Source organism: Bombus vancouverensis, chromosome 5 (assembly GCF_051014615.1).
Source record: "Bombus vancouverensis nearcticus chromosome 5, iyBomVanc1_principal, whole genome shotgun sequence".
NCBI lineage: Eukaryota > Metazoa > Arthropoda > Insecta > Hymenoptera > Apidae > Bombus > Bombus vancouverensis.
The window spans coordinates 17,826,936-17,849,454 of record NC_134915.1 but is presented as its reverse complement, the minus strand read 5'-3'; the positions used below and the strand labels follow the sequence as shown (position 1 = coordinate 17,849,454).

At 40.7% G+C, this 22,519-nt stretch overlaps 1 protein-coding gene and 1 long non-coding RNA gene across 4 annotated transcripts in view; one reads left to right on the top strand and one right to left on the bottom strand.

Moving 5' to 3' along the window:
• Positions 1-22,327, bottom strand: part of LOC117158623 (choline transporter-like protein 1) — a 47,296-nt gene extending 24,969 nt beyond the window's left edge. The window contains exon 1 of one of the 3 annotated variants that reach the window (XM_033337719.2): positions 21,999-22,327. The gene's annotated coding sequence lies outside the window, so the exon portion shown is untranslated. Of the gene's footprint in view, positions 1-11,295; positions 11,453-21,668; positions 21,933-21,998 lie in introns of those variants that run through there. The other 2 variants (XM_076618448.1, XM_076618447.1) reach the window with 2 other exon arrangements.
• LOC143302662 (uncharacterized) lies at positions 1,294-3,880 on the top strand. The gene is made up of 3 exons (XR_013058338.1): positions 1,294-1,519; positions 1,784-1,968; positions 3,726-3,880. It is a non-coding gene; the product is annotated as an uncharacterized LOC143302662 (long non-coding RNA).
• Positions 22,328-22,519: the final 192 nt, after the last annotated feature.

Genomic DNA, 22,519 nt, shown 5'->3' with positions numbered 1-22,519 from the left:
TATATCTTAGAATTATTAAACGAAACGTGTTGCAATCGTCGCATAGAAAAGGATTCTTCTATCCATAAAAAATTCTGTTACCATTCTCTTCGAACGTCGTAATAAATAACAAAGGAATAAAGAGCAGGCAGCTATTTGTAATCGACTATTTCACCAACTGGTATCTCATTATTGTAAAAAAGGATTGTCTTTCACGACTCGAAATCTTCAACGTCGTGAATTTTTCCTTATTCTACAATAACAGTACTGTAAATTATCGCCAGCCAATCGAAACGATAAGATTACAATCTGCCATTATAGTTGTTTCGTTAACTTTATCAGTTAATAAGAATCGAACTTCTGTCGATCGGTTCGGAGAAGATTCACGGACTTGCGACGAGTGAAATTTTAACGCGATATCTATAGAAAATATATCAAATTAGAGAATGTACTTTATGTAATACGATAGCCGATTTAATATCTTTGAAATCAATTAGACGAATTGCTAATCAATTTGGATATTGCCGCCCATAACCGTTATTTACGAATACCATGGAATTATCGCATCGATTTATTCGCCACTCTCATTCGGTTAATAACAAAGAGGTAATTTAGTTTTGTCACTAGGAAATTTTGTACAATTGTTATCACTACCGCGAGGCAGCGTTAGTCAACGTTGGTAAAAGGTATTTAACGTTATTTATAAGGACCCGGTGCCTGTTATTAATGCCATTTAAATCTGAAACAGTAAATCGTAGTGAACAGTTTGAACAAAGAGTTGGACGTTTAATTCGCGATTTAATATTTTTTATAACCTTTGGACGATAATATCGTGGTTAAGAATGAAATTATAAAATCTCGAAGCGTGTTATTCGAATGCGTGAGAGGCTACTTATTATATAATATACACCATTTCTATTTTTAGCGCTTTATTCGGTAAAAATTTCAATGGAAATTAGTTGCGAAGATTGCGCAAGGATTTAATGGAAAGTATTTATTGAACGTTGCCCTCGAAAATTATAATCTCTTTTAAAGTTTGCCAATTTTGTTTCAATAAGAAGGAAACGTGAACGATAAATCATACAAGGGACGTAATGCGTCGGTTAATAAAAAGCTAAAAATGTAAAAGTTAAGGAGATATAATAGAAAGTCAGAGGTCGATGGAAGGATTCGAAAAGATTGTAAAAAATGAGGAAAGACCTACGAAAAGACCTGAAAAACCTATAAGGAGGAAGAAAAGAAGTCACAGATCGATGAATATAGATTCTAAGAAATCGTAAGAAGGGTCGTGAGGGGAAATATATAATTAATAAAGAGGATAAAAGATTTATTCAAGATTATGTAGACCTTATATTTTCATGAATACACGAGAAGAAATGAAACTGAACTAAAAATTTGTTCCACTCCTTGACAAGCTCCGATGAGTACTTTGACGAAGGATATTTTAACGAATACTTTGACCATGTTTTATATATTTTGCCATATTGTACCTTTACATCTACAAATATTTGATCTAATCGTAACGAATATTTTGCTTTGGGTACGTTACATACGACATTTCCACTCGTTATGTATATTCTGCAGATTGTTGCATTCTCATATTTTTCATAAAAACGTCGATTTATTTTAAACTTTCGAAAACTATAACTTTGAATTTCCATCAAAATACGTACGCACATTTCATTCCACCTTATTTATAGAAAATTAACGACCATCGCATTTTCCCTGCGATAGAAAGTAACTGAGAAATGGCTATTTGTATAATTTGCATAATTTGTATTTGTATAATTTGTATAATTTGCAGAACCGTGTTATATCGGAGGCGACGATACGAGACGAGAGGCGAGCGTGCAACGCCTCGAGTCGAATCGAGACAATGGCGAGGACGATGTCGAAACGGGGCACGAAATCACCGTGAACTCGTTGCAAACGTACGCGAGAGGAATTAACCAGAATCGTGACTCACTGGCCGATTGCCACCGCGACTCGGTAACGAGAAATCTTCGCCGTGACACCATTGTCGGATGCCCGCGACTTCCGGTAACCTCGTGCAGCGACCTCGGCGCTTACTAACGAGCAGAGGTCGCGCCTATCGTCGAAATCATCGCGGAAATCCCGCGAGAATACCAGCTGCGCCAGGATATTTCCAAATAACGAGCCCTCGCTCGAATTCTCGATTGCCAATTCACTCTAGTTGCAATTGTGTACTCTCCGTCAGCCATCGCTTCTCGGACCTTTCGTTACTTTTCCTCGAGAGCTGCTCGTTAATTCTTTCCTTGCCTCCTCCTTTATCTTCTTCTTTTATCGAAGATGGAAACTTTATGATTTTATTTCGGATACTTTGTACGTCGAGATTCCGATCACTGTTACAGCGAATATTTTTGGCATTGTCGGATGCTTGGGACCATCGCGTTATATCCGACAACAGTGAATTTAGGTTTACCGCGATACGTTAGATCGCAAAAAGTAGTAAACGTAAAATGAATCGCATTTGAAGAGTAACGACTCTTAAAACGGCTCTTTGTTAATCTTTTTCGTTGTCCTACTCTTTATCTTCTTTCCTTCTACCGAAGATGAAAGTTTTTGACTTTGGTTACAATCGGAGACCACTGTACGGATATTTGGTTTTGTTGAACTTGCAAAGGCTTGCAAGTGCTGTATTATATTGGAAAATATTTTTCTCCAAATGGTATCCATCGTCGTATCGATTACACAAAGACGGCTGTTCGAGACGATGGTAGGATGGAGATGCAAGTGACGTTAGATTAGTTTTCTCGAGTTCCTGTTTAATTCTATCGCTGCTTTTCTCTCTTCGCTTCACCGCGCTCCCGAGCTGCAGGATTCGTTCGTGATTTTTTTAGTACGTGGTGAATATTTTGAACTGTACGATGGTCAGACGTAATTGATGTCAGATCCATTTCCTCGAGTTGCTGCTCGTTAATTTTATCGCTGTTCTTTGCTTTATCTCGCTCTATTCTCGAGAACATCGTGTGTATTAATCCGAGCAGATGGATTCTAGGATTATTAAAGTAATGGAGGTGTAAGTGACGTCAGATGTGACGAAGAAAGAGGATCTTGATGATACGTCGCCCTCTTTAGACGATATTCTAGGATTCGTTTCTTTGAAAGCGAAGAACTCGTGGCATTTTAGATACCTTCCACGTTCTCTTCGTAGCTTAACACTAATTAACGTTTATACAACGTAAATTCCAAGAAAAATTTCAGAAGAGTATTCGTAACGTCGTCACTTTGCCCCTCACACTTTCCACTTTCCACTTTACAGTCAATCGGCATTGTTCTTAATAAATTTATGCCTGTGACATTTATGAATCGCATGTTTCATCATCACCGAAAGAAAATATACAGGGTGGTTGGTAACTGATGGTACAAGCGAAAAAAAGAAGTCGAAAATATAGAATACAAATTTTTCGTTCGAGGCTTTGTTTCCGAGAAAATCGACTTTGAATCTTCGCTCGGTACGCGTGCACTTTATCGCGTCTCGTTATAACGGATCGCACTGTAGATCGTTGTCTCGATTGACGTTATTTTTTTAATTTTAAAAATTTTTAAATTTTTAAATTTTAAATTTTTAAATTTTTGAATTTTTATTCTATATTTTCGACTTCTTTTTTCGCGCAGAATCGCTCCCTTTCCGCTTGTACCACCAGTTACCAACCACCCTGTATATTACGATTTAATATCTTTACCGTAGACAAGTGGATATAACGATTCGTTTCTGATTTTAGAGCGAAACGGGCGTTTTTCTCACGTTTTGTTTGAAGCAACAAGAGATTACCTGGCAGCGATAATTTTCAAAGTACACGAAGAAACACGCTCGAGGGAAATACGAAAAAAAGTGGGAATTCTGGTACATGCGGCTAAACCAAGAAGATACGTAGAAGCAGATACACGGTACAATTGCGAATAACGAGGGCTCAGACGTATTCTTAATTGCTAATTGACTTTAATAGCAGTGTGCCGAAGCGTACGCGTTTGATGATCAAACGCACAGAATAATTGGTAGAACTAATTAAACGATGCTATCACGGAGGAACGTGACTCCTTAATTATTTCGAGCAGTCGCGATGGCATATTAATCACGGTGTAATGTAAATTATGTGCGTTATCACGGCTAGTGGAATACGTGTACATTGAAGCGTCGAATAAACGTCTTGTCAGGTTAGATGCAAATGACAAGTATTTTGGGATAGTATGAAAGAGATTGAGTGGCTACTTGGGATGCGGGAATCTGTTTCAGCGGAGAACGCGTGTCTGGATGAATTCGAGGAATGCGGCAGGAATTTTAGCCGAGAGAGAAACGAATGATACGAATACAGCTCCTGTTTCGCGAACGTGCTGGAATCTAAACACGCGAATTCAGCTGTTGATTTAGGATAAAACGAAACAGGCTCGACGAAGGATTTGCTCGTTTCGCCGAAAGACACAGAGAGTTACGAACGACGAGAACGTTGAAAAATTTCATCGAACGTCGAAAAACTAGCGGATCGCCTATCCGATTAAAAGACGTATAAGCGTGTCATTTGAAAAGTTTAACGAAAGTTCTTAGAATTTGAGAAGCGCGGTTCAATTAGAATTCGAAGGTAAGAAAGATAGAGGGGAGAAATAATTGTATCTGCTCGGAATCGGGGATTTAACGAATCTAATTAGAATTAATAGCGGAGAAGTTCCATTTAATAAGAGTCTCGGAGTCTCGGAACAAAGGAAAATCAGAATGCCGAAGGGCACAAAGCGAAATCGCTGTGAAAGGGTTAAGTGGTGCAGTTAAGGGTTAAAGGGTCAAGGTAGAGCGGCAAGCGAGAGAACTTTAAGATTAGCATCGTAATAGATTCAACTTAATATACTGGGTGTTTATCCCGATACACTTCCCATAATCTGGAAAAGAATATTCTGAATAACGTTAGCCCGAAATACCGAATCGACGTTATCTATAGTTTTTCGAACGGTGCTACAAAATTTTTCCACCGCGAGTACGTCCTATCGTTTCGTCGTCGCTCATTACTTTCTATTTACAAAGATACAGGCAATTATCAGAGAAATATCACGTTAACGCTATCGTTGGTGAAACTTCCTTCCAATACAATCTTCCTTTTATCTTCGTTCGAAGAACCAACAAAGTCGAACAAACGCGATCGAATGTTTTCTTTTCTTCTTTTTTACCGTTCGAGATAAAGATCTAGATAGATGGTTACAAATTCACGTGGTATCAGGGAATTATAAATAACAGGAGGTGCTTAAAAATCGTGGCAAACGCTGAAACGAACGCCCTGTATATCATCTTTATTCGTACCTCTCGCTTATTCATTCGGATCGACCTCGCTTTCCGCAGCATCGCCTCTTTCTACATCATGAATAATACACCAGAAAATTATGTTCTTGCACTTGGTACGGTAGCTGGCGATGAACCGTTTGCGAACGAAGCGTGCATCGAGCTCGGTCTTAACCGACTGCATGGTCAATATTTCCTCTGGTCTTATACAGCCTTTGAAACGATTCATTGCGCGTCGAAGAAAATAGACGGGGCAAACAAACTTGGTAAAAAACGTATTACTCGATATCCCTCTTGCTCATAACCTATTTGTTGCCGGTAGGATGTCGAGAAACTTATTAGAACTCGAATAGACGATCGTTAAAATCTCATTAGAGACTGTTATAGAAAAACGCTTAGGAATTTAAAGTCGTTCTTAAGAAATCAAAAGGAGGAAAAACAGGATTCTTAATGACACCGGCCTTTCTTCCGTTTAATACAAAAACATATAACAAACGAATCATAATGAGATACGAAAGTTATTTACGCGAGATGGCCATCTCGAACTCAACCACCTTGGCTTTCTAATTTCTGCGCTTCGTTCCCTTTGTTATTATCAACTTTCGACGTTAATCCGTTTATCGTAAATCCGGTTAAACCATTTTCAGCTACCGCGTAACTTGCTATCGGTAACGTCTAATTAAATCCAAAAATCCAAACTCGGTCTGACAGACATTCGAACGTTAAAAAGGAAAGAATCGCGTCGAAGCGATACTTGGAACAATCGTTTTGATACACTGTCACGCACAAGTTGCTCGCACGTTCGGTATAATTCGATCGAAAGGTTATTATTCTCTCGCTGTATCTCCAACGTCACGGTAGAAGAACGTTTGAAAACGTTCTACGCATCGTGTTTAGACGCATTCTAAAAATTTCCAACTCTCCGAGATTCCAATGTCCAACGGACGACGCACAAAAGTCACTTAACTCGTACCACTCGGCAAAACTAATTTCCATTCATTTTTATTCGATAATAATCCCTGTGCTCGCCAAATCTTTAATATCGAACATCCTCGCAAACACCGTCCCCTATATCGTATACGAATACGAAAATATTTGTCTCTCTCTCTCTCTCTATATATATACATACTGTACACATATATATACATACTGTATATACGTGCGTATACAGGTTTGCCATCTTCATTTCCCCGCGGGATTCGTTGGCACGAAATTTGTATCGGAATCCGCGATCTCTCGTCCCGCAAGGGACCAAAAGAACGCAAACTTCATTTAATTAAACTGCTAATTAACGGGGAGGGAGGTGGGGAGAGAGAGAGGCAAGAAGAGAGGGATCGCCCGAAGCAACGCAACGTTAAAAAGAAACGTATGACTCTGTTTACCATCCCTCCAACCCCGGCGAGTAAACAGGCCGCGCGTAATTGAAAGGTGGAGCGAAGTGGATGTCGATGTCGAGCGATTTTCTCGAACGATCCTGGTCTCTCACCCCCTTCCGCCCTCTCCATCTCGTTGTAACAATGGCTGGGCGTGACTAAACAAGAAGCCGGGATTTACGCAACGTTTAATACCGTGAAAAACGTCCAACGTCTACGTTTACCGTCGTACGTCGCCGTTTCAATCGGTTCGACGAGTTTTTACTACCCCTGTGCGCCCTGGCAAACCCTATTTCGAAGGCCTTCGCGATCGCCTTCGATCGATATACGCGCAATTAATAATAAATTCGTCTCTTTTTACGCTACTCTCGCTGTTTCACGGTACTCCTTTTATATTTATGTTGCGTCGCATCGATCGCCATCGGCTCGGTTATTAGCGGCGATTAGTATGGAAACGAGCGATTTGTTGCGACGATTAGAAGCTACGTGTCTCGTGTCGCGTAAAATTAATGATAAAAAGAAAGCAGTAGCTGAGCAGTAACTTAACTTGACCGTGTTTTTACAATTTTGTGGGCTTTTATTCGCGAAAATGATCGAGTATAATATTACGACGAAGTAGCGAAGTTCGAATCACGGCCAAACTGTACGCAAGACTCGACACTAAAGACTAAAAACTAGACTCGTGGTCGAATGCTTGCACTTTTTGTATGTTGCGTTTGTAGGTGTCGAGGGGCAACGGGAGCATCCTGATTGCTCTACGTAACGGGGAAAGTGTAATGTTGGGCCATGTGAAAAGATCGAGTGAAAACCTAACGATTCGCTGTCAGATAGTATGGAATGACGTGGATTTGGGTATGGTCGTTGTCACGCTCGAAACGATACGTTGGATTTTTGCTACAAATGTTTTTCGCGAGACGCACAGTGGCGGGTGGAAGAAAGCTTGAAATTGATACAATATGAATTTTAATAGCTTTTTCGTATCGAAGATGTTTACCATATTAGCAACGATCATCCGTTCCGTGGTATATTTATTCCTTGGTCTTATTAAACGTAAATCCACTTTGTAAAATTATATAGCGACTTGTTTATTTGACGGATTCGGTTAGAAAGACTGAAACAGAAAACTATGATTTTTTAACTCGAAGCTGTTCCTTAAAGTACTAACGTAATACAACTAAAACAACTAAATTGGTATAACTGGTCAACTTCTGAGTGACAAGCAACTCACGACCTACTCCAACTTACTGACTCACGCCAGCTGACTAACTTTCTCCACCAAAACATCCTTTTAAACCAGTTTTAGTACTCCTGTCAGGTATACGAGTTTTGTAGCAATCGATGACTCAAGATGGTCAAGGACGCCATTTTCACGTACCCTATGGTCCTAAAGGTCCAGGCGCACATTGCCGAGTCACATGGCCCATTAAAATTTTCCATGCTCTCCGGCCCGACAGCACTTTTACTTTTCCCTGCACTGTAGTTCATCGGGCTTTTCCCAAATGATTTTTCCACGACACTACGATTATGGTGTCTTTTCGTATTTCTTATCGTATAACTTTTTTTTTGTTGCACATACCGCACATATCGAATCTGTATATCGAATTACGAAAGTGTTTGAACATCTACCGTGGAAAATTTGTACGGATGAATTAAGGAGTTTCATAAGCACTATAATAAAACTAGAATGATTTTCTCGCGTGGGAAGACGAAGACTGTACTCGTTACAAGTGGTTGCAGTAATAAAATTGTTTTCTAACCGCTTCGACACATATACTCTACTTTTATTTCGTTTTCATGGAAGGAGTACATAGTTGCGCGAGTATCGTAGTACTAACAAGTTTCGCGTATAGGTGCGGTATCGTTGTTGAAGAATATCGAATACTATAACCATTTGTGTGACCAGTTGGCGAGTTGATTTAGCTCGTTCACGGTACGCCGTGTGTTCCGCAAAAGGTGGAAATGGCAAAACAATTGGGGGAGAACAGGGCGGTTAAATTGTACGTTTAAACATTGTAATTGTAATTTTCGTTCTTTCCGGTAAAAGATTTATCGTTACTTTTTCTCGCGTTACAACGAAGTAGGTAGACGATCGTTCATTTTCGAGTCGACGGTGCCTTTTTATTCCGAACAAATTTCTGAAATCTCAGAATGTCTGGCAAACAGAATGACAAACTAAAGCGTTTGTTGAAACGTTAAAAGTGTTTTTTGTTTGCTGAAACAGGAGGTAGATCGAGATATAAAAATTTCAAAAACCATAGCGGTAGGATCGAGTGGAAAGACCATAGATTTTTACGATTGACGTTTGAAATCTCGTTGATCGCATAAAGGATCGAGACTCGCAAATGTTACAGCGTTTTACATTAACCGTTAAACTCTGCTTTTTCTCGAAAGCGATATTAATCGATTGGAAATTCGGTAGATTCGACGAAAGTGTTGAAATCGTATCTTTGCTCGTTTTAACGAATCATGTTTCTATGCGAAAAGGATTAAAAGAAAATTCAATCAGCGCAACCGAAAAGGAATACGAGAAACGAGTGGAAAATGCATGGTGAATGGCACAAAGGCTCTTTTTGCAATAGCAAAGAGAACCGTATAACTGATATCGACGAAAGTGGCTGATATTTTACAACGTAAAGATTACATTATCGAAGAATAACTCGCCACTTTTATCTATAGCTGGAGGATTTTTCGACGTGCTCTGGGAATTTTATCGAATTAATAAAAAAAGATAGCGCCGCGCGCGGCAGACTTTATTAATGAAAGATTCATCGATTAAATTAGAGCCACGGCAATCCAGTGGAATTGGAACGCAGAAATCCAATTCCATTCCATCTATTTTCTTTCTCTTACACAATTCAACGACCATTCGGTAGTTGTCATTTTAATTTCCCAAAACAATATCTTTCGAAAACTAATCGTGCAACACGACACAAAAGAAGAAAGAGAAACACCTTTTAAATATTTCAATGTGCATATTTCGTGGCAAGCTTTATAAAAATCAGCATCGCCTGTTCAAAGCACAGGACGCGCGGGTTTAGAGTAATGTTGTTTGGCGGGGAATTTCAATGCTCGGTCGTTTTCAAAAGATAGGTAGTATGACGGCGCGTCGCACGAACTGGCAAAGTGAGAAAGGAGACAACTAACGTTATCTTGTCACGCGGACCTGCCCGTGTGATTAAAGTTCCATTTGAAATATTCATCGGACTGGCGTATTAAAAACGAGCACTCACGCTTTCACGGCAGCGTCGCTTCGTATTCAACGGCCGAGAACAACGGTTGCACTCTCAACGCGTTCATTCGCGCCGATTTCTGCGAAAATATTCCAAGTACGGCGTACTTTGTGCGCGAAACGATCATCTTACGATCTATTCCTCGTTCTGGCCCACTCTATATCGTGTAAACATGCTACTCGCGATATCGACGCTCGATCGACCGACGTAAGTGAGTTTCTTCGAATCAGAAATAATCGTAAAATTCGAAATAAAACTCGAATTAAATCGCTATAGATAGCTTGATCGATAATCCGGTCGAATCGTGAATATTTTACGTAGCTGGGAAAATATTAGTAAAATATCTACAGCGTAGAAACTTTATCGATCTAGACGTCGTTGTTCGGTATTTTCTCCCAATTAGCTGACGATCGTCCTTTATTTTCTACATTAGATACGAGGGAAAACTCGAAAAAGCACTTTCACCGTGCGTTCTTTGTTTCTATGGAAGAACGATACTGCAAATGCTACCTACCTCCTACTCTTGGAATTTCGACAAGGAAATTGTTGCTCGACTTTTGTACAAAACGTATACGCGTGACTACCCAAATATTCGTTCGCAGACTGTCAAACACATTTACATTTTGAAATTCATATTTAAACCGAATACCGAGCTATTATGCTTTTATTTCTATTACTCTTTTCATTACACGTTCTTCCTAGTCGAATACGTATTTCTTTCGTTTCTTCGACAGTTCCACGAACTTGAACAAATGTACGGTATATTTCTTTTTAAAAATATCGTTTAACAAGTTTTCTTTGTAGTTGTTCACTGCATAATAAACACTTTGTACATCCGTTGTGACATCGGCTCCGACGATGCAAAAACGTACAAGTATCGAACGTCTCGTACGTATACGCGCATTTACGTGTCATTTTTTCAAATTATCGAAATTTGCATGCACCTCGAGACGTCGTACGATCGTCGACTAACGGCCGCGTGTTCGATACAGATACGATTATAAATAGATAACGAAGCACGCTGACCGCTCGATACGTATTAATTTAGCCAGCCTTAGCAATTTCCTCGATTAATCAATTACGTTATATCACAGAGTCACACTGATGCCACGAATCGGAGTACCGATTCGATAAAGAGAGGTCGTATCCGTAACAAAGTTCAACGTGAACTCTGGCTTGACTCGCATCCTCTTCATTGTCTAATTGTAAATGCGTAACGCTATCGACTACGACTGTCGCGCTTTTCTTCGACGAAATTAGCTACGAACACGGAGCAAATAACGGACAACGCGTGTTCGGCCAAACGTTCGAAGCAAAGAAATTTCTGACAAGAGCAAAACTGTAAAGCATTTATAGCGACAGCGAATGCAGGTTAAAAAAACTGTTAACCTAGACACGACACTGTCGAGAATCGATTCTAACGTACCTGACAGAGGCGAAGCATCGAGGTCCCCGGTGACGCGACACTGTGTCGCTATAAAACGATAATTCCGATGGAATGTACGCGTGGAACAGCACGACCACGAGGAAGCAGAGCGAGACACGAACGTTCCGCGCGACGATGCGCTGGCAGACGCTCCCGCAGGTAAACTGCACGCTAGTTGCGAGTTGAGCGAACGCACCTGCTTGCTCTCCAGGTTAAACGAACCCTCCCCGCGCCCCTACTCTTTCAACATAGGCCGGCTAAAGGGCCTAGATGAGATTCTAGGCTCCATAGAATGCAACTGTGGGATAACGCACGACAGCTGGCACGACCGTTCCTGCATTCTGTTTGCGCTCTTCCCACGTCCGAATCGACCATGAAAGAGTCACGAATGCAGGCATCGATCGTCTTCTTTGAAAAATGGACCGACCTTCGGCGTACCAAATTATTTCCACGTCCTTTTTCCGAGAAAGATTTTGAAACGACCGTTTCGGTCGTTACGTTGATTCGGTATCCTATTTTTGTACGCAGCTGTTCGTTTCCACCGAAACTGAGACGAGATTTACGAAGGATCGTGAAACAAATTACAAATTCTTATTTTTTTATTGTTATGCGCGATAGAAAATCAAGCAGAATTACGTAATCGTTGAGAGATACGAAGAAATATTACTTCGTTCGATACTGATATATTGACGGTTTTACTAAAGAAGGAATACTTGGAACTTTGTAATCTACACGAGGTAATGGCAGCTTTATGAAAAACGGTAGGCGCGCTAAGAGTCCTGAACGACGGCGTAGATCAGTTTGTCTCGTTATTTGCGACAGCAGAAATTGGCAGTAAAATGAAATTCGTGATATTTACGATTTGCATCGCAAAGGATCTAATAAACATTTTCGCTTAAACAACCAAACGGCAATGAAGTAAAATTCGAGGGTTTCGTTAAAAAATACGATGTATTTTACAAGTGTTGAGTCTTTCACAAGTCTTTTAAATAGCTTTCGTTCGGACGCCATCCATCGCTGCAAAGATTCATCGAAAAATTCCAGTACATATTTATGTTCGCACATATTACAATTCTCCAAATATTGAAACAATTAACGTTTCGATGGTAACGATATAGTAGATGTTGCGATAATCTCGAATCTCGTAAACTCAAAGAAAACCGGAATAATTTTCAGTTATTGATCAACGATCGACAACGTTACTTATCCACTGCGATTAACGTAAGTAACGTTTCTCTATAACTTGCCTTAAAATGTGCAAGAATCGGGCGAACTTATCACACAACTTGTTAACACTTTATTCGACGATCGTTAATTAAATGCTGCGAATACTTTTACGTAAAATCTTCATAAAATCGATACGTTCGATAACCATTGACGAAAGAATGTAGGGACCAGAAACGGCGCATAAAGACTCCAATAAATAACGTAATATGAAGTTCTATAAAATGAAAAGGAGTTTACGCTGCCTTTGATACGTTTCCAAACAGTTTTCCAATTTAAAGGTTGAATTTCGTTCAAAACTGCTATGCGATCCCGCTAAATTGCTATCGTTCCTCGCGCAGATTTTCAATAAAACGTACTGGCAAAATACACTGTTGGAAGTTGAAGTCACTTGCCGGGTTTTTTTTTTTTTTTTTTTTTTACCATCCGCGGGGAACGTAAAACCCCAGGCCGCGAAACGGGGACGTTGGCGCGTAACAAATGTTTCATAATAACATCCTTGTCACGTATGATCCACAGACAACGAGTTCGTCGCAAGGTAGAAACACCGAAGGTTTTTGTGTCGCGATGCAACGGAGATGATCGCGCGTTGTGCAACTGACTTCGCGTTATCTGCCAATTACAGTGGCGATCGACTGTTTAATTCTTCGATTTTCCCAGATCAGGTTGACGATACTGTATTTTTACGAAACAACGCTGTCTCGTTAGTTTGGTCTTCAAGATGCCGCATTACGCGTGGAAAAGCGACTCGTTCTATTCTTCTCGAAAGAGGTAGATTATATTCGTCGGAGAACTGCAAGCAGAGCATACGATAAAACGAAATCTTATCGACAACATTTGTACGATCAAACGTTTGATTTTGCGTAAGTGTCTCCAATCAGGTTTTGTGTAATCAGAATTGAAAACTGTAGGCTGATTTTGTAGTTGTTGACGCGCGGTACGAAACGGGGTACCGATGTAATTTTATTTTCCATTGGAACAAGTAATTGTTACGAATTGTTACAAATTTTTTAATTGTCAATGTTACATAAATATTCTTATCTATTTGGCCACCGCTGTATGTGCAACTATATCTACTAGTAAACGCTGCGTATCACCACTTTGGATCAGCTTTATCACAAAACGATAAAACACTCGTCGTTCGAGCCGTCTCTATCTGTGGATAGAAACTTAAAAAGAGAAGAGGCCTCGGTGGAAAGGCCGATGATCGATTCGCTAATCGAATGAAGCGACGTGAATTATTTCCAGTGGTTCGTTACGATTCCGTTATCGGGAAACGCGAGATTGAAAATGACTCGATTTTACGCGATCGACGTGCATTCGTCTGAAACGCATTCGATCACGGAAGATGAAAGAGCGTCGCGTCCATTTTAATTATTAGCGCGATTGGTCGTCTCTCGCGTGTTCTTCTTTCTAAGATTTCAAGCAGACTTCGAAGGGGATCGAAATTGCAATTTGCCGGATGACGACGACGTTTCTCGATGCCTTTGTTTCGCCTTTCTTTTTTCGTAAAACAGCTTCGCGTCATGCTCCCGTGGAACTTTAATAATCTCCGCCCACGTTTTACGCGTAGGTGCAAAGCAATTGCAGCTTTGTATCGCGCTACACCTCGCCTCTTCCCAGAAAATCATTTACTAATCCCAATTTTCTCTGGCTATCGATTTACGCAGCAGTGTCCTCGTGCTTGGATCGAGTGGATCGTTCGAACGAATAATTTTAAAGTACATTTCTTATAGAGAAGTTCGATTCAACGGAATTCATCGTCGAAGAAGCATTTTGCACGATCGAAGTTGCGCCATTAATGAAATTTGATAAATCTTAAGTTATCAGTCTCGACGATAGAACTACCAAACTAGTCGACCGATGGTCGAAACTTTCCGTGAATCCGTCACAGTGCACAAGCATCGGAATATTTAAATTGCACATTTAGCGATGTAGCAAATTCCTCGTAGCAAATTATCGAATGTCCATTAATCGCGAACCAAAGACTACGGATCATTTGGAAGCATTAAAAAGTCGCTAAAAAACTGCTGTTTACATGGAGTCTGTGGCAAAAATGTTTGCGCGATTAGCGATCACGCGTAACCGTAGTGAGAAATTGTCTGCCTCTACGAAACAAACGTATCCACGATATTCGATTAACCATACAATTGATTCTTTGTAAAAATTGCCCTCGTTACCGAAGAAAATTAATATCCCGCATTTGTAAGCTCCGCAAGAGCACAGAATCGCAGGAGGAAAGCAAGATGGGAAATATCGATTTTACGTATCGAGCTATTATTGACAGTTTGTAAAAACAGTTTACGCGATTAACGTACCCGTCCGATATTGCGATTTCAGCCGCAATAAGAAGAAAGCACACGGTAAACAGAAGTTATCTACATCGGTAGCTCAAGTGCGATCGAAAATACGCGGAAAAAGCGAAATTGGTCGGGATAAATCCTCTTCTCGTGATAAAGTAAAATTACCGGTGAAATGTTGACGATTCTGAAAAACAAACCGGGATGAAATATGAATAAAAAAAGATATAGCTGCGATGACAAACGAAGCAGACGAATTTATCCCGCGAATTTATCATAGTTATCGGGATTCACGCGTGCATCCGACGAACGGTATAAACGACGAACAGACTACGTATAGCTTCCGAAAATTCGATCTTTCGGACGGATAAAATGAAAGAACGACCGAGAACCTGACCCGAATTGGCGGAAACAGGAAGCCGTTTCTATTTCTAGTTTACGAGAGCAACGATACTTAACGCGAAATTCTACCGGTGTCTCGAATATCCCGAGCGGCGAGAAAATCGGTCGAGACACTCGCGTACAGGCTGTGAAAAATGCGTAGCCTGCGTGAACACCAGGCGACGAAAGAAAAATCTAGGTCGTTGCTGGAACGCGTCGAAGATATCTCGCGATAATATTAAAACCGCTTTACGTTGGAATAGCGCGATGGCGGCTTGTTCGCGAATCCAAGTAAATGGAAGCTGAATTTTCCACCGTTATTTATTCCGAGAACCGTTGCTGGTGTCACGGACGAAATCCGACTAAACAAAGCGATAAAATAGCGAAATTCCAAGCGCCTTAGCATGAGTGACCATCGGGATAACATCCGGTCGCTCTATCCGTTCTTCGAAATATATGATCGAAGCCTTTTTGTCACTCCCACGAATAAAAGAATTTAAATACTCCCCCTAAAATCATCCAAAGTAGTCTCGAACAGTCACGCCTACAGCTCGGAAGTGTATTGTAAACCAGAAAAAAATAAAGTTTCTTTTTTTTTTAAATTTCTTTTTATTCTACGTGACACCGGTCCGTTCTTAGCCGCAGAACCTTTGCAATTCCGCTCGATTTCTTGGGCCGCGATCGTTGCGCGAATCTCGACCAACTACTTTTGTACGTGTACGTAGCAATGCGTAACGCGATCGCTTGTAATCCTACACGAGCAGAACCCACGGAAGGGGATCATTCATGCGCCAAGGATTACTTGTCGGAGTTGAAAACGCATCGTGATTGCGTTCCCTTGATCTTTTGTGCTCGATGTATATTCTGATTCTTTGATGCTGCTTTAAGTTTTCAATAGCGTGTACGTACACGTGTAGGAATAAAGATTGATTATGTTGATGCCTTGCCGGATTAAGAGAATTTGTCCTTACGTAGGATAACATTGTTTGAAACGTTAGATAATTATTATTTATCTATGTTAATCGTAACGTCTTAACCTCTTAACCTACGATTTACGTTCGAGAATTTTGGGCCTAAAACCTAAACAAGCTATTATATATTACGTTATATGTCGAAGATGTAGAGACATCGGGCCTTCCTTTTGGAATTTTGGGAAGATCCCCGATACTTTGGTCTAAAGCTATTTGTTATAGCTGTACTTAAATGATAGAACCAAGAAGTAGTCGTTGCGATACGATCTGACTACGTTTGCCCGAGATTACGACAGTGGGCTTGGGCTCGAGGTGACGCAGTTGGTCGCCGAACGTAGCCACGGTCACGGGATGAACGTTTGTACCTAACAGAAGAAGTACAAATATCGAGGGACACACGCTGATTAACAAACGAGCCCCGGGCAGGAGCAACGACGGCTCTACGCGGGTCTGCCTGGTAACGGCGCCTGGAATTTTGCTGATATCCCCGGTCAATATGCAATTGACAAAAGTGATCGTATCGGTCTTTTATTCTTGCGATAACCTTGGAGAGTTTACGCACATCGTCTTGTCGGTCGGTCGGAAAACCCGTGCGTCACAGCTAACGTCACTTTGTGTTTCAAAATAGGTTCAATTGTACAAAGAGTTTCCGCGTTCACCGTGGATTCGTTATCGAACCTAAAAACATCGTCTTTAACATCGAGAGTGTCTAATCGCCACGTTTAATTGACAAACTCTGTTAAATCGACATTTCTACGTATAATTGTAAATATAATCTCCATTGAACAACAACGATTAATGAGGATACGTTACACGCCCCTAAGTCTAACGCCAACCCGACATATACAGGGTGGTTGGTAACTGGTGGTACAAGCGGAAAGGAGGTGATTCTACGCGAAAAAAGAAGTCGAAAGTAAAGAATAAAAATGTTTCGTTCGAGGCTTTGTTTTCGAGAAAATCGACTTTGAATTTTCGCTCGGTATGCACGCACTTTATCGCGTCTCGTTATAACGGATCGCACTGTAGATCGTTGTCTCGATTGACGTTATTTTTATAATTTTCAAAATTTTTAAAATTTTAAAATTTTAAAATTTTAAATTTTTAAATTTTTAAATTTTTAAATTTTAAATTTTTAAATTTTTAATTTTTAAATTTTTAAATTTTTAAATTTTTATTCTATATTTTCGACTTCTTTTTTCGCGTAGAATCACCCCCTTTCCGCTTGTTCAGTTACCAATCACCCTGTATATTATATTTATATTATGTGCCCGTAATATTTACGTTTAACCCGATCATCGTACTACGGGCTATGGCCGTAGTTGTAGATTAAGGGGTTAATTATAAGAAGAAAATACAAAGGTATCGATATTCCGCTTCGATATAAACAATAACATAGACGATAGGTAAAATTTCTTGCTTTAAATTTAGTATTCCGGTGGATATTATGGAACGTTGATTGTAGAATAATAAATGCAAGGCTGGCGTTGACCTTGGCATTATGTAAAACGAATTGGTCCAATCTTACGTTGAACAGATAAAATTCATCGCTTTAAACCGCGTAATCGTATAATTATCAAATCGTTTATGTTGTTAAGTGGCACTTTTTTTTGCCAAGATAGTGAACTGAAGGAATACCAGTATAGTATAGTATAGTAGAATATTTATTAGGTTAAATGGAGCTTCTTTTTATCTTCCTACTTTCAAGCTGGACTGTTTCTTGAATTTTTAACAAAATTTATTTTCCACGCTATCCACGTTAATATTTTAATAAAACAATCGATGGCATACTTGCAGATCAGAATTGAAGATACTATATTTGCATTTGACGTGGAACCACGGAATTACACCTAATGAGATAGCTGACGTTTACGTACGTCGATAAATTATAAGATTAAAAACTACGAGCGTTGGAAATACAAAACGAAATCCATATTTGGTGTTGTAGGTTTCTTTCGATATATCGTTCCAATCTTTCATTCTCGGTCCTATAACGTTTAATTATTGCACGGATGGAAATTCAAACAGTGGGATATCTGATACTCTGATATTTCCAACAGAAATATCATACATTGTACTTATATTTCCAGTAATCGGAAGAAAATAAAACGAAGAACAAGAATGAATAAAAACAGGAAATTGGAATATTTTCTAGCATAACGTCATTTTATTAAAATACCATCCAAATATAGATTTTTCCTAAATCAAAACGATCGAATATGTGAAACAGAATGTACAGTTTGTAATTCCGCGAGTTAATTTTCCCCAGCCGAGCCGAATTGTCAGAATACAATCGAAAGGATCTATTAGTAAACAGAAAATATTACGTAATACGTGTAATTCGAAAATTTTGCATATTTTTGCATAATTTCCATAAATTGTAAATACCTAATTCAAATATACGCATATTTTAACCAATATATTGAAAATATACGTCGAGGTAAATGACGTAATATTTCTAGAAAAAGATATGTAATGTGTCTCTTGTTGAAAATTTGATCGATAAAATGTTCGACGAAAGAGTACGTACATCTGAAACGTTACATTTACATGTATATTTTAAATATCGGAACGAAAGCTGTAAAAAGATCGCGTAGCAGTGTCGGAGGAATTATCTGTTGTTATAAATTATATCGATAAATCGTCGTATAGCAAAGTGTGCCTCAGCCGTTGGATTTTGTAAGAGTTGCCGGTAATAAAATTTGCAACGGTGGCAATTTTCACAGGCTTTCTTAGAAGATCGGTAACTCGTTTAGATCTTTATAAAATCGTTTCGACGGGAAAAATGTCGAAGCTGCTGCTGCACGACGAATATTTTAATAATAAAAACGAAAAATTCCACGGAGAATAAATGAATCGCCGGGTAACGGTAATTAATTGTATTACCAAAACGATCGATTTCTTTCTTCGCGGAGAACAGAAATGACCGAACAAAAACTTTCCGATCAACCAAATAATACATAATGATACGTTTAACTTTACAGTCCCTGTCGAAACTTTTCACGTTTCGATATCGTTCTCGTTTCAACGAACACAAGTACCTTTCATGTTTGAAACATTTTTTCAATACGAGATCAAAAGGAAAAATCGCACAGATTAATACCAATAATTGCTTCGTATCTCCTCGAAATACAAGAAACACGCGCAACAAATACACAATTTAAAAGATCAAAAAAGACGTACTTTCTCTGTATCTCCGTATCGCGATCTTCGCGTTGAAACGGAATACAACGATCCATACTACGTTAACTCGGCAAACTTTTCATCTTACATGGTTCTCCATCGTCGCGTCGTTAACGCTGTATCGTTTAATAATTCAGCCCATCGTTTACCAAGCACTCTACCCTGCAGAAGCTAAAACGGTCCCGCCGTCGATGTAATCTATAAAAAATAACTTTATCCATCACGATCGCGTGTACACGTTCTCTCGTGAATGCAAAAGAAAACGAAGCGAAAGAAAGGGAGTAACAGGATCGGTAAAACAATACTTTTTCCGTCGTTAAACGTCGTCCCGTCAAATTGAAGCATCCGTCGCGTCAGGTAATACTGTTTACGAGGCCATTTGATTGCACGCAATCGATCGTAAACGGAACTACCCTGAAGTCGTTTGGTCTCTATCGCGAGAAAGAGAAAGAGAAGGAGAAAGAGAAGGAGAAGGAGGCAACGGAAACAATTGACTTCGCGAAAAGCAGGGAATAACGTGTTACGAGTTACGAGGAAGAACACAACGAGGAAAACGTCGAGGAGCGACCAGAAAGAACGAAAAACGAAGAACGACGGACGGACAGCTGGACGAAAAAGAGAAAAGGCAGTGGACCGTGTGTGGCTCGGATCGTTCCTTTGTGTTCGTGCAAGTGGACGATTCGTTGACCCGCGGCTGCAATTTCTCCTCTTGGCTTTCATGTCAGCTCAATTGGCCGGCAAAAGTTGTCGACGCACCAGAAACAGCACACAGTCTGCTTTCTTCCTATTTCGTAGGTAATATCGATAAAACTGGACGCGAGTTCGTCGGAGACAGTGCGGGTGCCGCGCGGTTCGCGATTCAGCAAGCGAAACGCGAATTTCGATCGGTCGACGTACGTATATCGTGGTCGTAAGTGGATTATTTGCTGATCGAACCGGTAAATTAGATATTTGCCGATGGAAATCTGTCGATGAATTTTATGGAAATCCGAGACTCGATAAATTACGAATCTCTGCGAGACAAGAGCAAGACACGGAAGAGTTCTCTTTCGCTTTCGATCGTCGATCGTTATCGCTTCGAATAAATGGAGAAAATCGTAGGCAGAACGATGTTACGCGCTGTTAATACCAGTACATTTTTATTCGTTCGAAAATATACAAGAAGTCGATACGAATATTTTACAGTGGCAAACTATTGACACAACGAAACGAGATAAGTTTCGAAATTCTTTTACGACAGATAGGAAAATGAAATTTCTCTATTTCCAGAAATAAAATCGTTCGTACCATACGGAAGTACAGCGACGCGTAGCTCGCTCCGCTTTGCCACATTTATCGTACGTGTCGAATCGACGCAAGGAACGAACGAAGCTAAAGAAGTAGACAACGATTATCCGCGAAGGTTTTCCGGTGACGTCGATCGATAAATCGTTCGTTTTTCTTAGAATCTTGTTTCATCGCGCGTTACTTGGGGGGAATCTCTACGAGGAAACATCGCGCGACAATTATACAAGTTGCAAATTAGGTTAGTAGCAGCTAAGTTGAAACTGCGACACGTTGGATTTAGTACCTAATTACAGCGTACGTACGTGGAACAAGTATTTTTTATCGTTGAAAATTCCTGTCAAAGCAAACCTTGAACGGTGTTGCGAGGGATTAGCAATCCCTATGCAGTTGACCCGAGTCGGTGTTCACGAGCGAAACCACAAAGAGGCCAGACACAGTAAAAATAAGCGTCATGAGTCACCAACACGGCGTGTCAACGTTCTTACACCAGATCGAGGCTGCCATACCGCAGGATTATTCTCGTAGAGTGCCGCTGAACCGAGCTCTGGCAATCGTAAATCCCGTCGCGATGATAATTCGTAGCTTCCTTCGTTCAAGGACATGGCCGGTGCACCGACGAGACCACGTTCTACCGGGTAATCGAACGATATTCTCGATTAAACGGTTCGAGCAAACGGTTCCACAAAAGAGTAGATCCGGTCAGGTATTCGCGATCGACCGATGGAATTCAGCGGAGAATCGCACGTGTGCAAAAGCACGTGTGAACTTTTCTCACCGATAAACAACGTCGATCGAGATAGCAGGCTGTATCCGGCACAAACAAAGGAGCGTGGAAATCCAGCATGCCTGTCGATATTCTTCGCAAAGTGGTTTATCGTCTACGAAGATCGCGCGGTTCAATTCGAAGATAACACCTGGGTCTCGCCGAGAAAAAGTTAGAAAAAAACGACAAGAAGAAAAAAGAACCAGAAGCAGCGCGTGATCTGTCAATAAACTCGTACACAGAGAAACTGGTGTCGAAGGAAATTACCGAAAGAGAGGCAGCCAGCACGAAGTTGGTACTCTCGGGGTCTGCGATGAAAGAAAATCGACGACTTTCGTCGAACTCGATCCGGATAACCGTAGAACGAGATCACCGCACGAGATACCGTTTCTTCTCGTTCTGACGATCGAGAAAACAGCTCGCAACGGACGTGCGACTGGACCTGTGTCGCGGTGTCTCTCAGTCGCGCGTTACTTCGTATCATCGCGATTAACATCGTCGAACCGAGAAACTTCGCCAACTCGCAGAAGATTCTCCAGCCGATGGAGAAACTGGTCGGTAACGAGTTCGCTGGAAACTGCGCCGAACACCACGTACCTTTCCTCCGTTACACCTAGATTCCTGTCGATTAACGGGGCCGATCCACGGATCCCCCTTCTTTCTCTCTCACGTTGCGCGCAACACGCTCTTTACGCCTTTCGTTCGAAACGCTACGTAGCCTGCGCTTGGTCGCTCCGATAGACCAGCCACACGGAACACAGAAATAGAAACGCCGGTATCAGTGTGGACGTCGCGACTCTTTGAACCGTTCCATGTAGGTTTTCCCGCTCGCGACGATCGACGTCCAACGATTCGTACGATTCGCAGAACGCGAGGACGCGACTTGCGTGTCGACCGAGTTCGCTCGCGATACTAACTCGTGCCTCGCCGCTTTTGCACGCTGGAGAACGTAATCTCGTGTATACCGGTTAACGATACTCTGTGCGGGTATCCCTCCTTTTCTGCTCGACAGTTCGCTGTATTCGTTGTCACGTACACTGTACACGAGCTCGCTCTTCGTTTCTCTGCTTGCCGCCACGCTGCTTTTCCTTCGTTACTCTGGCCTATGTTCGCGCATC